General features: G+C 34.4%; 1 pseudogene; it reads right to left on the bottom strand.

Moving 5' to 3' along the window:
* Nucleotides 1–765: 765 nt before the first annotated feature.
* On the bottom strand, nucleotides 766–12,484 carry LOC100724722 (heat shock protein HSP 90-alpha-like; annotated as a pseudogene).
* Nucleotides 12,485–12,858: the final 374 nt, after the last annotated feature.

Here is a 12,858-nt window from a genome sequence, read left to right as displayed (position 1 = left end):
CTTACCTGTTTCCTCTTAAAGCACAATGTGACCTAGGTCTTCTATTTCCATTCACAGGCCTTGTTCCAAATTATTTTTTAAACAGTAATGCAGCATACTTAGGAATTCAGTTTATTCCTCTAAACAGTACTTTTCTCTTGAAAACAAGGCCTATGCAGTTTCTGCCGTTATTATTTCAATTTAATGTATTTATTTCTAGAAGCCTAGGATATGCAGAATTGAAACTACATGAGAAAGTTTTTTTTTTTTTTTAAAGTGGATCCTACATGATGAAAACTCAAGCTATTGTAACAAATATTCCTTTAAACATCAACGTATCTCAACACTTTAGAGACAAAAGCCTTGGCCTCCCAAGCAATCTGGCTTGATAACTAAACACTTTAGACTTCACAAAATTAACAGAAATTTGCATCTTACTACAAACATCTCAACCTGTTAAAGCAAGGTGAAGCTAGAAAAACCATTGCAAGCTCTGCATTAGTGCCTAAAGCATCACCGTATCACTTGAAAGTAACAAGAAATCTTATCTTCCCCTTATGCAGTTATCATGCCATACAGACGTGTATGTTAACAAAAAATGATCGAAAATATATATGATCAGAGAGAATGCAGGTAAAGCCCTTAGCACACATCTGAGTCAGTTTTCTGGCAATTTGGTCAACTTCTTCCATGTGTGATATCCTTCAAGAGGTGACATCTCTTCATTGACAGCAGCAAAGGTATCATCAGTGTACAGTCATCCTCACTGATACCTAGACCCTAAATTCAGTTCGCATATGCCTGGGGTTCTCTCAGAAGCTAGAGGACAACAGTGCAGTTTCATCAGGTAGTATGACCAGATCTTTCAAAGACTTGTTCTTGTCAGCCTCAAGGTCCTTGTTCTTTTGCCTCAATGTCTCAGTGATGTAGTCATCAGAATTCTCTCCACATACTTTGCTGCTCGCACGTAATCCATCATTGAGTTGTTTTTTAGGGCTTGGGTTTTGATTATTCTTTCATGTCTGCCATCCAGCTGTATGTGCTGGTGACAATACAACGTGGGGACATCAACAGTCAGTTTGACACAATCACCTGTTCAATTTTTTTTCTCCAAAATAACTTTCATGATCTTGCAGAGGTTTTCAAACTTTATATTTTTCTCTTCCTGTTTATTTTTCTCCTTTTCATCTTCTGAATTTCCAAGCCCTCTTTGGTAACTGACATTACAGTTTTCCCCTCAGATTCCTTCAGCTGTTGAACACAACAGTCATCGATGGGCTCGATCGTATAGATTGCTTGTCAGTGATGCTTCTGAAGCAGTTCCACTAAGGCTGAGTTAGCTACCTGGTCTTTGTTTTCACCTGTGATGTAGTAGATATGCTTCCCGTTCTTCTTCATCCTGGTGCCAAAACCCTTGAGAGAAACCATCTCATCCCCAGCAGCCATTGTGTAGTATCATAACAGTGCTGAAAGCTTCTTCCGATTCTGACAGTCTTCATGTATTCCAAGCTTTGTATTCTTAGAAAACTGCTCATAGAACTTCCTGAAGGTCCCCTTATCTTCTGTCAGCTCAGTGAAGAATTGTAAGCATTTTTGAGCAAATTCTTTCTGATGGCTTTCAAGATCTTACTTTGTTACATCATTATCCAGGAAATATTTAGAGAGAGGTCCTCTGGGTCTACTACCCCTCTAATGGAATTCAGGTATTTGGAGATCAGCTCTTCAAAGGCTCAGTGAAGGCCTTGGTCCCCTACTTGGCTATGGTACTGAGGTTATTGACCAAGTCTGCCTTGGTTCATTCCGATTCCGATATCCTTGATGGTTAGGGTTTGATCATGCTTGTTTGGAATAAGATTAATTTGTAGTTCCAAGGCCAAGTCCAGTTTACTGGGATCTGTCAGGCTTTCATACCTGTTTTTTTCCAGAAAATTTGACAAATTTGAAATCAATTCCCTCAGAAAGATCTCTTTGTTCAAGTAGAAAGTGATGATGATCGATGACATCAACTGGACAGTTTCTGCCTGGAAGGCTGAAGTTTCCACCTCCTCCTCCTCTTTGGGCTAGTTCTAGGTCTGAGTCTCCTCTGGTGTCTTGGCCAAGTAAGGCACAGGGTTCATGAGGTAACAACTTCTAGACACTGAAGCTATGGACACAGTACCCTTTTATATAGAGGCCAGCCTGCACCTCCCTTATATAGAAGCTGTCTGCCCAGAATGCACTGTGTTTTCCAGAAAGCTCTGGAAACTTCTGCCAATATATATATATATATATATATATATATATATATATATATAAATGGTTACATATTTTGATACTAGCTACTAGGGAGTAACTAGCCCTAACCTAACTTTTTTATTTTTAGCTTTTAGTTTGCATTATTGGGCATTGAACCTCCACCAACATTATTATTACGATTTATCTTGTCTGATGTGGTCTGGTCTTTTCCCATACTGTTTTGTTTTGTGCCAGGGTTTTCTCAAGTTACTAAATTGTTTAAGTTGGATTTAGACTTGTGATCATCCTGCCCCATCCGTCTAGAGTTCTGGGATTACATAAGTGCCTCACCAAGCTTGGCTTGACCTGTTATAAGCAATAGCTACTAATATCATGAAAACAAAAGTTTAACAATTGTGCATGGTTAGTTCAGAAGATCTACTCTGGAAAAACTTTTTTTAAAAATTAATATCACATTATTGGTAAATCAACTACCACAACTAGTAACCCAAACAAAACTAAACAAAATGAAATTTATAAAATAGGCTAAAATCTATGTGCTCCTGAAGCTCAGTTTTATTGATAAACATAGTTATTATATGATGGTATAACTAATCTATGTAATTATTTATTTACTGACATTTTCTAAGGTAAAAACTGAAGATAATATGAATCACAGAAAAGGGGAATTTTTATGTTTTTCTTTTTTTTTTTTTTCAATACTTGACATTTGAATTATACAGAAGGCCTAGGTTTAAAGAGGATAAGCGAGACTTATAAGCCAAGCTTATTTTTTCAGTGTTTCATGTTATGCAGTGGTGCCAATCTTCCTCTTGTAATGCAAAAGGTATTTTATCAGATTGTCACTTCGCTAACGAGCACATATTACCTGTATATTTGTAAGAGTACAAATTAAATTACCAGTGCCCCTAATTAGATCTTTCTCAAGTTAATAATCCTTAAGTGAATAAGCTTGGCAGTTCCATCCACAAAGATGAATTTAAGTTTTTGCTATCCAATAAAAGATTATAAAAGATGATCAGGTCAGTGGTTATGCACAGTGCACTTACACACTTATTCTGTTGACCAGACCTCCTCACACTGGAATATAAACAGAAGGCTATGAAATCTAGTCTCTGCTCAGTTAAGTACTTGCAACTGTTAGTTCCGAAGGTTTCCACTATTAAAAGCAAACAAAACAAAGAGTGTCTTTATAATAATAATTCACTAATGATGGTAATGTATGAAACTATAAACAGACAGCTTTCATGAAAGACTTGGAGCATCTAGAATCCCCAGATATAGACAACACAAGTTTCATATAACTTTTACAAAGATAAAAAATATCACTGAATTACGCTGAATTTCTCATTGATATTCTGGTAATTGTTTGGTAATGGTTGGATGCCTGATGGTGGGGTGGAGGAAGTTTATGGTACACACAGTGTGTTGTTTAGCAGAACCTGTAGCCTCCATTCCCTGGAAGTCATTAACATCTCTCTCCTTCAGGTGTGAAATGAGGTGGGCCTGGGTATGACTCTGTTCCCATTGAAATCTAATGGCTTTATAAAAGAAGCAATAGAGCCACACAGATATGAGGCAGAGGAAACAGCAATGCATCAGCGGCAGAAGATCATTTCCATTGTTAGAACTGAGAGCCAAGGAAGGCTGAGAACTCAGGTTCAGATCAAAGTGCCTCTTCAGTTTACACAAAATAGATCTAAAAGTCTCTAAAATCCCCATAGATGCACACATGAATCTCCTAGAAGTCAAGATGAGTGACACAAAATTTAAACAGCAAAATGTAACTGTGAATGATGGTTATACAAGTGTTTCAGAGAATACAGAAAGAATGTCAGACCATCTTTTACATCACTCATCTAAAGAAATGTAGACAACAAAGTTTAGCTCAAAATCCCTCTGGATTTTAGAAATAGCAGAAGAAAAGTGGTCTTGAAGCTAATTCATGTTTTCTGCCTCAGATCAAAACTGTACTTTTTTATTGAAGGCCAGATGTTGAAAATGAGACAGTTTCAGATATTTTGAGAAATTGTAGTTAAGTGAGCTACTTAACTTACAATTAAGTTATTAACTTAAGTTCAACTCTTGAGGGGGAAAAAAAAAAAACTGAACTCACTGGTCATTGAAATCCCTATTTGAAAAGACCCTGTTTTCAGGCCATACTATTCCAAAATAAATTCTGAAGCTTTTTTTTTTTTTTTTCATCTACATATTTTATTTAGGTTAGCATACTTGAGGAAATATTGTCCTTTTTGTCTGCCCATTTTAAAATGCTGTGCATTAATGTATTTATGAATCATATATAAAATAAATCTTCATTCAAAAAACCAAATTTTATCAGTTATATAAAATACAATATTTAGGCTCGTTTTAACACAGGACACATTTTGAAGAGTCCTTCAGATTTTTTTGAGAACTTTGTAGTAATAACTTTCACAGACGATGAGGCCCATACTTAGGATAACCAGGTATAGATGCAAGTAACACAAGCAGCTATTATAATGTGCTCTGGCTAATAATTCAAAGAACAGACCTACATGAACATGAATTGAAAATCTTTGACAACATTGAGCAATATAAAAATCAGAAGCTTCTCTTCCAACTCTGTGTGTCACAACACTTGTTAGTTTCCTCTAATTCGTGTATGCCTACATACATCTTTTCTTCCGTTAGCTGTAGTTCTCTAGCAGCTGTCATCAATAACTGAGCAAAAGGGCTTACTGTTTATAAACAGCATTTTGAGAATCACAATCCTATTCGGAAAGATGATGAAGAGTTAGTTGTCTACAGCTATGAAAACTGTTTTGTGTAGCTGGGCAGACTGCTCAAAGTATTGGCATTTTATGGGAGACAAAGTTTAAGGTGTGTGCTTTCTGACTTTCAGAGACATTAAGAAGTCCCTGGAGCTCAATGTTTTTATATTAATTCAGAATGAAGAGAGCATAACCAACATTTGCTTATGATCCATGGTGTAACAGGAACAATAGACACATTTTATGTTCCTAAAATATGTAATTGTGGTCTCCTAGTATTGGAGTAAATATTTGATACCATCATCCCTCTACTTAAAAGAAGGCAAAATAGAACAAAAATTAAATCCATGAATTTTCTTCGATTGAACAGAGAACTGAGTTTGCAGACGAACTGTCAGCCTAAAATGTGTAGAAACATATAAAACCAGAGATGCACGACTAGTGTCTGCATAGATGGGGCAGAATTTGCTTCCCCTCCAGATTACAAGGTGGATTTAATACTTTGATTAGTTGCTGGAGTCTGGGAGTAATAACCCTGGGAGCCCACAGGCTTGGGGCTCTGTCTACACTTTCGTATTCTGTGTGCCCAGGAGCAGGTCTGGGCTCTCATGTACTGATCCAAAAAACTCGCTCTTTTCTGTGGCAGCGCAGGGGGAAGAGAAGTCAGTGTAGCCCAGACAGGAAGCGTCCTCCTGAGCAGAGTTCTGTTTAGTGGAAAAGATTTTGCCAGAGTTTTATCTCAGCTGAAGGAAGAAAATTTGTCCAATATTTTGTTTTTCAAGATTGTTTGTCCCATTTAAGGAGGAAAGATACTGAGTAAAAAAGTTAATAAAATACAAAGCTTTAAGAAAGTACATTATCAGCATAGAAGCTACAGAAGGAAAAAGTGGTGTGGAAAAAGCTGTCCTACTGAACACACCTCTGTGGACATCAAAGCCCTACAAAAAGACTGAAATCTAATACAAACATATTAGGATGATTTTCCTCATTCCTTATAAACATGATAGAAAACTCTTTCATAAAATATCATTATGGTGGTTTCCACATTTCTGATACTTCTATTTGCACAATTTTAGTTGCCCATGATTAACTCTGATTGAAATGAAAGCATACAAAGCAAAAACCAAAAATCATGAATTTTAAGTTATGAAACATCCTGAGTCTCTGTCCAGCTCTCATATTATCCAACTGTCTGCAACATGAATCACCTTTTTGTCCCAGTAACCACTTTGACTGTCTTGCTCGGTTATGGATGTCACCCTCTCTGCCTTTTAGTAACTCATTGTCCTAAAGATAAACACGCCCACATTCCATAACTTTTATTACAGCATATTGTTGAAAGTACTCTGTTTTATTATTAGTGATTTTTGTTAACATCTTTCAGGGTCCTACTAAAAATTTTAATCTTATCAAAGCAATTTTTTTAGAGTATATAGAGTTTGGTAATATCTGTGGGTTTGATATTCTGCTGGAACTATTACAGTGTCTCACCTCCAATACAGAGAACAATGGAATATTGGAATTTAAATACATAGATTTGTAAATCAAGATTTCTTTGAGGCGGAGTATATGAGAAGCCCATTTCAAGGGGAGAGAAAGGATAGTGTTGTTGGTGTTTGACATCTCTGTCACCTATAGCTCCAAGAAATATTAAGTGCAGCCCAATTTCTAGCCAGATTAGCAAAAGTCCTTTTCCAAAGTTTCTATGCATGTTTCTATAATACAATACATGTGATTCTCAACAAAATTACAAGATATGGAAAAAACTTAAAACTGCATACATAGTTTGAAAGGATAAAGCCGTCACCAGACATCAAGGCCAAAGTATCTGCACTTGTTAGTTATCAAAGAATTTCAAGACACTGTGATGAGTAAGTGAAGAGCAGTAATGAAAACACATATAAGAAACAAAAGATCGGCAATGTACACAAAGAGATGGGAACAGTATTGCATGCTTAGTGCTGACGATACTATAAGCGAACAAAAGGATGGCTTTAACTGGCTTGGCATCAGCCTTGATGTGACTAAGGAATGAGTCTGTATGATTTAAGATAGGTCAGTAGATCTTTCTCAAAGTTAATAAAAGATAAAAATGAAAAAAAAAAACAGAGCATATAAGAGTAATTTCAAAAATTGTAACAGACACATAGCTGAAGTAATAGAAAGTTAAAAGAAATAAAACCAAAAACACATATTTTAAGTGACAACATCTGTACATTTATAAATGATTCTTATGCACATCAAATCACAGATCCAAGAAAATTAGTCAACACTAAAATGTTAAATTAAATTAAAAAAAAATCTGCATCCAGGCATCTTATATTCAAACTGAAGAGAAAATTTTGAAACAAACCAAAACAAAGCAGAAAGGCTATTTTACCTGCCCTTATCTACAGAGAACAGGATCAGAAGGATGGGAAATTTCTTCACAAAATACATGCAGGCTAAAAGAAAATGCACGCGGTCTGTAAAACAACGAAAGATATAATTTTTGTATTTCAATGATTTTATACCCAGCGATATTTTCTTTAAACAATAAGAAGAGGTTAAACAATTTCTGATATAAAAAGTCAGACAAAATTATTATCAATTGACTTGCCATTTGTAAAATACTACAAGAAATTCTTCACAGCAAAGAAAATTCACACAGATATATTTATATATTGAAAGAGAAAATATAGATGAAGAGTAGAACATTTTTCCTTTAAAGTATGTAGAATGTAACATTTTGCTTCAATATCAACATTTGCAATATATTCAGTAGTGGTACCTTGAAATAAAAGTGAAATAAATGATAGCAATATAAAATGGATGAGAGAGTGTTGGGGAATATTGTTAGAAGACATCTGCAACCCAGTGGAGCAGTAGGAGCTTCTCCACTGATGACAGTATTAATAAACTCATTAAGCTGAGTAAACTCATTGCAATAAGAAAATACTGTAAAAATCCGCTTAATGCATTTGCTGTACCTAATACCATATCAGCTGTTTACTCTCATTAAATTCATGGACGACTGCACTGGCTCTCAGTGACTTCATCCCCATCCAATTATCAGACTACACATTGCTAGCTCAGAAAAAAGATAAAATCAAAATTTCAAAGAGCAATTTCTAATGACAAAATGTCATAAAGTCTCAACGTTGTAAGCCAAACTATTATAAATCTGAACTTTACAGTATTACAAGAAGATGATCTAAGATTATTTAAAATGGATATAGTAAACACTAAGACAGTGAAAAACATTAAAAAGCATGCTTATAGAGGAGACAAAATATTGTACACGAAAATGTAAAAAACAAGTCCTGTAATGCTTTCATTATTTTGTTTTGGATTGATTTTAGTCTATTTTCTATTACTTGATTTCAATATGTGTGAAGGTACGGACAGCTAATTTGAAGCAAACAGTACATATTATATTACCCATTGTTGATTTTGTACTGTCTTGTTTTGAAGTCCCATAATGCCTTCATTCTTTTGCTTTGATTGGTTTTATCCAATTTTGTTTTGTTTGAATTTATCATGTGTGAAAGTATGGACAACTATTTCAAAGAAAACAAGAGACATTGTGGTATACGCTGTTGATATCCTTTTGTTTTGAAGTCCTATGTTGCTTGCATTGCTCTGTTCTGATTTGCTTTGTTCTGTTTTGTTTTGATTTATTCTCTTTAAAATAAAAAATGTAAAAAACAACAAAAGAAGAGAAACACAAAAACAATATCAGAAAAGAAGCTATAGATAAATACTTGTTAGATATTAATTAAATGATATTAAAAACAAAAGTTAAGTATGAATCATTCAAATGTACTAAAAGACAGATATTTGGAGGTAATTTTAAAACCTGTATTATGCCTTTCTACAGGAAGTGTATTTTTTTTTTTTGGATGTTTGTTTGTTTTGGTACTGGGGATCAAATTCATGATGTTGTGCTTGCCAGGCAGGCACTTTTACCACTGAGCTAAATGTCTGACCCACTAAGAAGCCTATTTGAATATCAAGATTCTCATTAAGTACAAGTAAAAAGATGAAAAACATGTAACATGCTGTATTAGCCTTCTGTCAGTGTAACAAAATACCTGGTGCACTTAATTTATAAAGGGAAGAATTTATACGAGGTGCATCTTAGTTCTGGATGTACCACTGAAGTATCAGGTGGTCACATTACTTTTGGTGTCTTGTGAGGGCATTGAATCATCAAAGCAGGAAGTACATGGCAGAACAGAAGGTTTATGTCATGATCTATGCAGCAAAGAAGCAGGAGGATCCAGGATTTTAATGATCCTTTCATGAAGAAGCCCCTGGTACACTATGAATCTCTCACATTGCCCCATCTCGGCATGGTTCTCTCACCTCCAAACAGGAAGACAGCGCGGCCCAGCCTGTAGCACGGGGACCTTTAGGGGACATTCACTATTCAAATTAGAGTAGATGCTAATGCCTATGGAAAAGATGTGAAAGAGCTAAAATAATTACAGAGGGATAAAAGCAACTTCTGTAGCAGCGAGTGACAAGGATAAAGAGGGTCATTGGGTGGGAATATAGCAGACAGCCTCAGGGAAAACATACACCAAAGCTGCTTACAGAGTGCAGTCTTCAAACAGATCAGATCAGAAAAAGAAAAAGAAACAGAAACTGCTTTACTGTATAACACTGCTGGTTTATACACTGGTAAATATAAGTAATCTTTTAATACTCACTGATATTCTTCCTGAGATCTCTCAACCTCATTGTTGTTTGTTTGTTTATTTTAAAGATCCATATGTCAGAATTCCCATGGTATTCCATCAAGTGCTGTAGGTTTTGTCCAATGCAGGAACTATATGCTAATAATTATGCTTTAATATTTCAAGATGTTCCTGTTCTTTAATGCCTTAAAAATTTCCTGTGGTTCATGGATATGCTTCCTATCTGAACCTCAAAATCACTACTTTAATTATAATTGCATGGTCTTGAAAATATATGTGAGAACTATGAAGTACATAGTGTTTACATTGAGTCTTCATTTACTTAACAATGTGGACTTAATATTTCATTCTGACTTCAAATGCATTAATAGGGAATAACTTTTATTGTTGAGTAATGTTTCATTGTGTTAGCATACCACAATATATTTTTTTTCTTCCCTTTTCAAGTACATCTGGCTGTTTCCAGATAAATGGGAGACCCATAGAGCTGCTGTGATAGTCATGTGCAGATTTCTGGATGGAGATAGTGTGCAAATCATTGCTAAGTAACTGTGACCACAATATTTGGATTGTATAGCAAGTTCATGGCCAACTTGAAAAGAAACTGTAAAAGTATTTCCTAAGCTGTGTGTGCAGGGGGTTGTTCCCAGGAGCAGTGAATGAGTTCTATTTGTTCTCTACCTTTACAGCATTTGATGTACATTCATGTTCTTTTTTTTTTTTTTTTGTAACTTTGGAAAAGAATAGGATCTATAAGACTAAAGACAAAATAAGCAGTTTGTAGGCACTATGCTGTAAAAGAAAAATACTGTAACTTCTTTGTCTTTTTCTGTGGGAGTTAATTCTTGAACCATGTAACCTGGTTCTCAAACTACTTACGTTTAAATAGAAATGAATAAATAAATAACCTGTGTGCTTTGTACAATGACCTGACCATTCCTTTCAAAGCTGAGCATACTCTTCCTATACAGTTAGGGCTCTCTCTTAGAGAGGAGGCTTCAAACATCAAGATGAGACATTCTGCTGATACATGGTAATAGATTAACACTGGAGATGTCAGAATCAATGTATTTGCTTTCATGCAGATTCAGATAAATAAAAGAGAATTAGTATTAATGTGTTAGTATTAATATCTCTATTTTCCTATTTTTTATTTGAAAGGGCATGCAATGTGAAATCTTATAGTCTTAGAAGGTAGGTTTTTAAAAACATGAAATTCATGTGGTGATGCTGGCATTTCATATTACAATGAACAATGTGGACTTAATATTTCATTCTGACTTCAAATGCCTTAATAGGGAATAACTTTTATTGTTGAGTAATGTTTCATTGTGTTAGCATACCACAATATATTTTTTCTTCCCTTTTCAAGTACATTTGGCTGTTTCCAGATAAATGGGAGACCCATAGAGCTGCTGTGATAGTCATGTGCAGATTTCTGGATGGAGATAGTGTGCAAATCATTGCTAAGTAACTGTGACCACAATATTTGGATTGTATAGCAAGTTCATGGCCAAGTTGAAAAGAAACTGTAAAAGGATTTCCTAAGCTGGGAAATCATTGCACAGGAATCAAGCGAAGACTTCAAAATGACCAAAGCGTAACATCTTGAGTGACAAAATAAATCATACATTAAGGAACTATCATCCAAATAATACATATATATGCATCTCTATCAACATGGGTAAATTATTTAGCAGATAAATTTAAGTGAAAAATGATAAATCACTGGTAAAGAAAAAAATCACAAATAATTTATGTAGTGACTCCTACTTAAGATTCAGTTTATTATTCCCACACTGTAAATGTAGCCACATAATGGCTTCTTTTCAGAAAGTAAAGCATGAGAGAGTGAGAGAAAAACTTTCTACAGGGAACACCTGAGAGACGTTACTTCAGTTAGGGGATGCAGGTTAGCACTATGAAACTGAGAAAAGTGATGTTGATAGTACATTTCTGATATGATTTGACAAAATATCATTGTGAAAGAAAAATCAGTCTAATCATAAGGAAATAATCCAATAAAAGGATATGTTGCAATATGAGCACTCGTTGAAAACTGTCATGGCTGTCAAAACCAAAGTGTCATAACCAAGCCTAAAAAGATACAATAAATATAATGTAGGATTCTATATAGTAGTCTGAAACATGGCATTATGTTAAAGAGAAGAGAAATACGAAAATACCATGAACTTTTTTAATAACAGTGCATTTTATTAGATTCATGAATTATATCACACTAGTTTAATATATTAATAAATAGGTATTAGGCACGTGAACTTTCTATTGTATCTGTATCCTTTCTGCTCATGAAGTACCATTCTAAAATTTAAGAAAATATTTGATGCATAAAATGTTCTTTGAGAAACTCCACATATAGGTAAAATACTTGTTTTATGGAGTATCAAGTATTTCCATTTAACTCAAGAATAAACACTTCCATTTAACTCAAGAATAAAAAAACATTTAAAATCTTTTTAATATTTTCTCATTTTAAATATTTCACTTCTAAACCAAAAATACATAAAATTTGCAGTTCTTTACAAGTAAATACTCTTCATTCTAAATGATCTTTGAAATTCAAGCCATACCACATGTGCACACAAAAATGGCAATTGAAATTTTTATGCATGGTTATTAGGGCAATCTCTTCAAAGAAATGAAGTTAAAAATGTACTTACTTGTTTTTCCAGGGTCTCTTTGGTATCCATTAAAAGGATGTCCTTGAAGAAAGATGTTGAAACTTTCAATGACTTTTTCAAAGCAAAAAGTCTTGAAGTAGCCTCTGTGAGTGACAGCTGAACACAAATTTCTGACTCCTAGAAGAGGAGTCATGTTCACAGTACATAAATATTCACAGAGATGGTATCTTTAAATATAACTTGCAAATAATCTGACAGTAAAAAATGTATTTTTATGTTACCCAGGGGAATTAAAGTGAACTTTGCTTTTTTGAATTTGCTTCGATGAGTTTTAACCATGTTGCTTCTAATTTCTGCATCTTCTACATTGATTTCAAATCAGCAGAAAAAAATGTTGACAGCTTCTATTGATTTATATTGACTTTTACCAGCTGGCCAAATGTTTGACATACTTTCATATCTTAAGATATTTTTATCTGTTTCTTACTTTATTTTTTCTTACTTATACAAATAACTAAATTCTGTTTCAAACTTTACTCCCCGTTTTCATCAACTTAGCTAACTACA

The sequence above is a fragment of the Cavia porcellus genome, unplaced genomic scaffold (assembly GCF_034190915.1).
Source record: "Cavia porcellus strain 051 isolate PalLab524CR breed Dunkin Hartley unplaced genomic scaffold, mCavPor4.1 scaffold_10, whole genome shotgun sequence".
In the NCBI taxonomy this organism is placed as follows: domain Eukaryota; kingdom Metazoa; phylum Chordata; class Mammalia; order Rodentia; family Caviidae; genus Cavia; species Cavia porcellus.
Note: the sequence above shows the minus strand (reverse complement) of the source record. Positions and strands in the feature narration are given on the sequence as shown.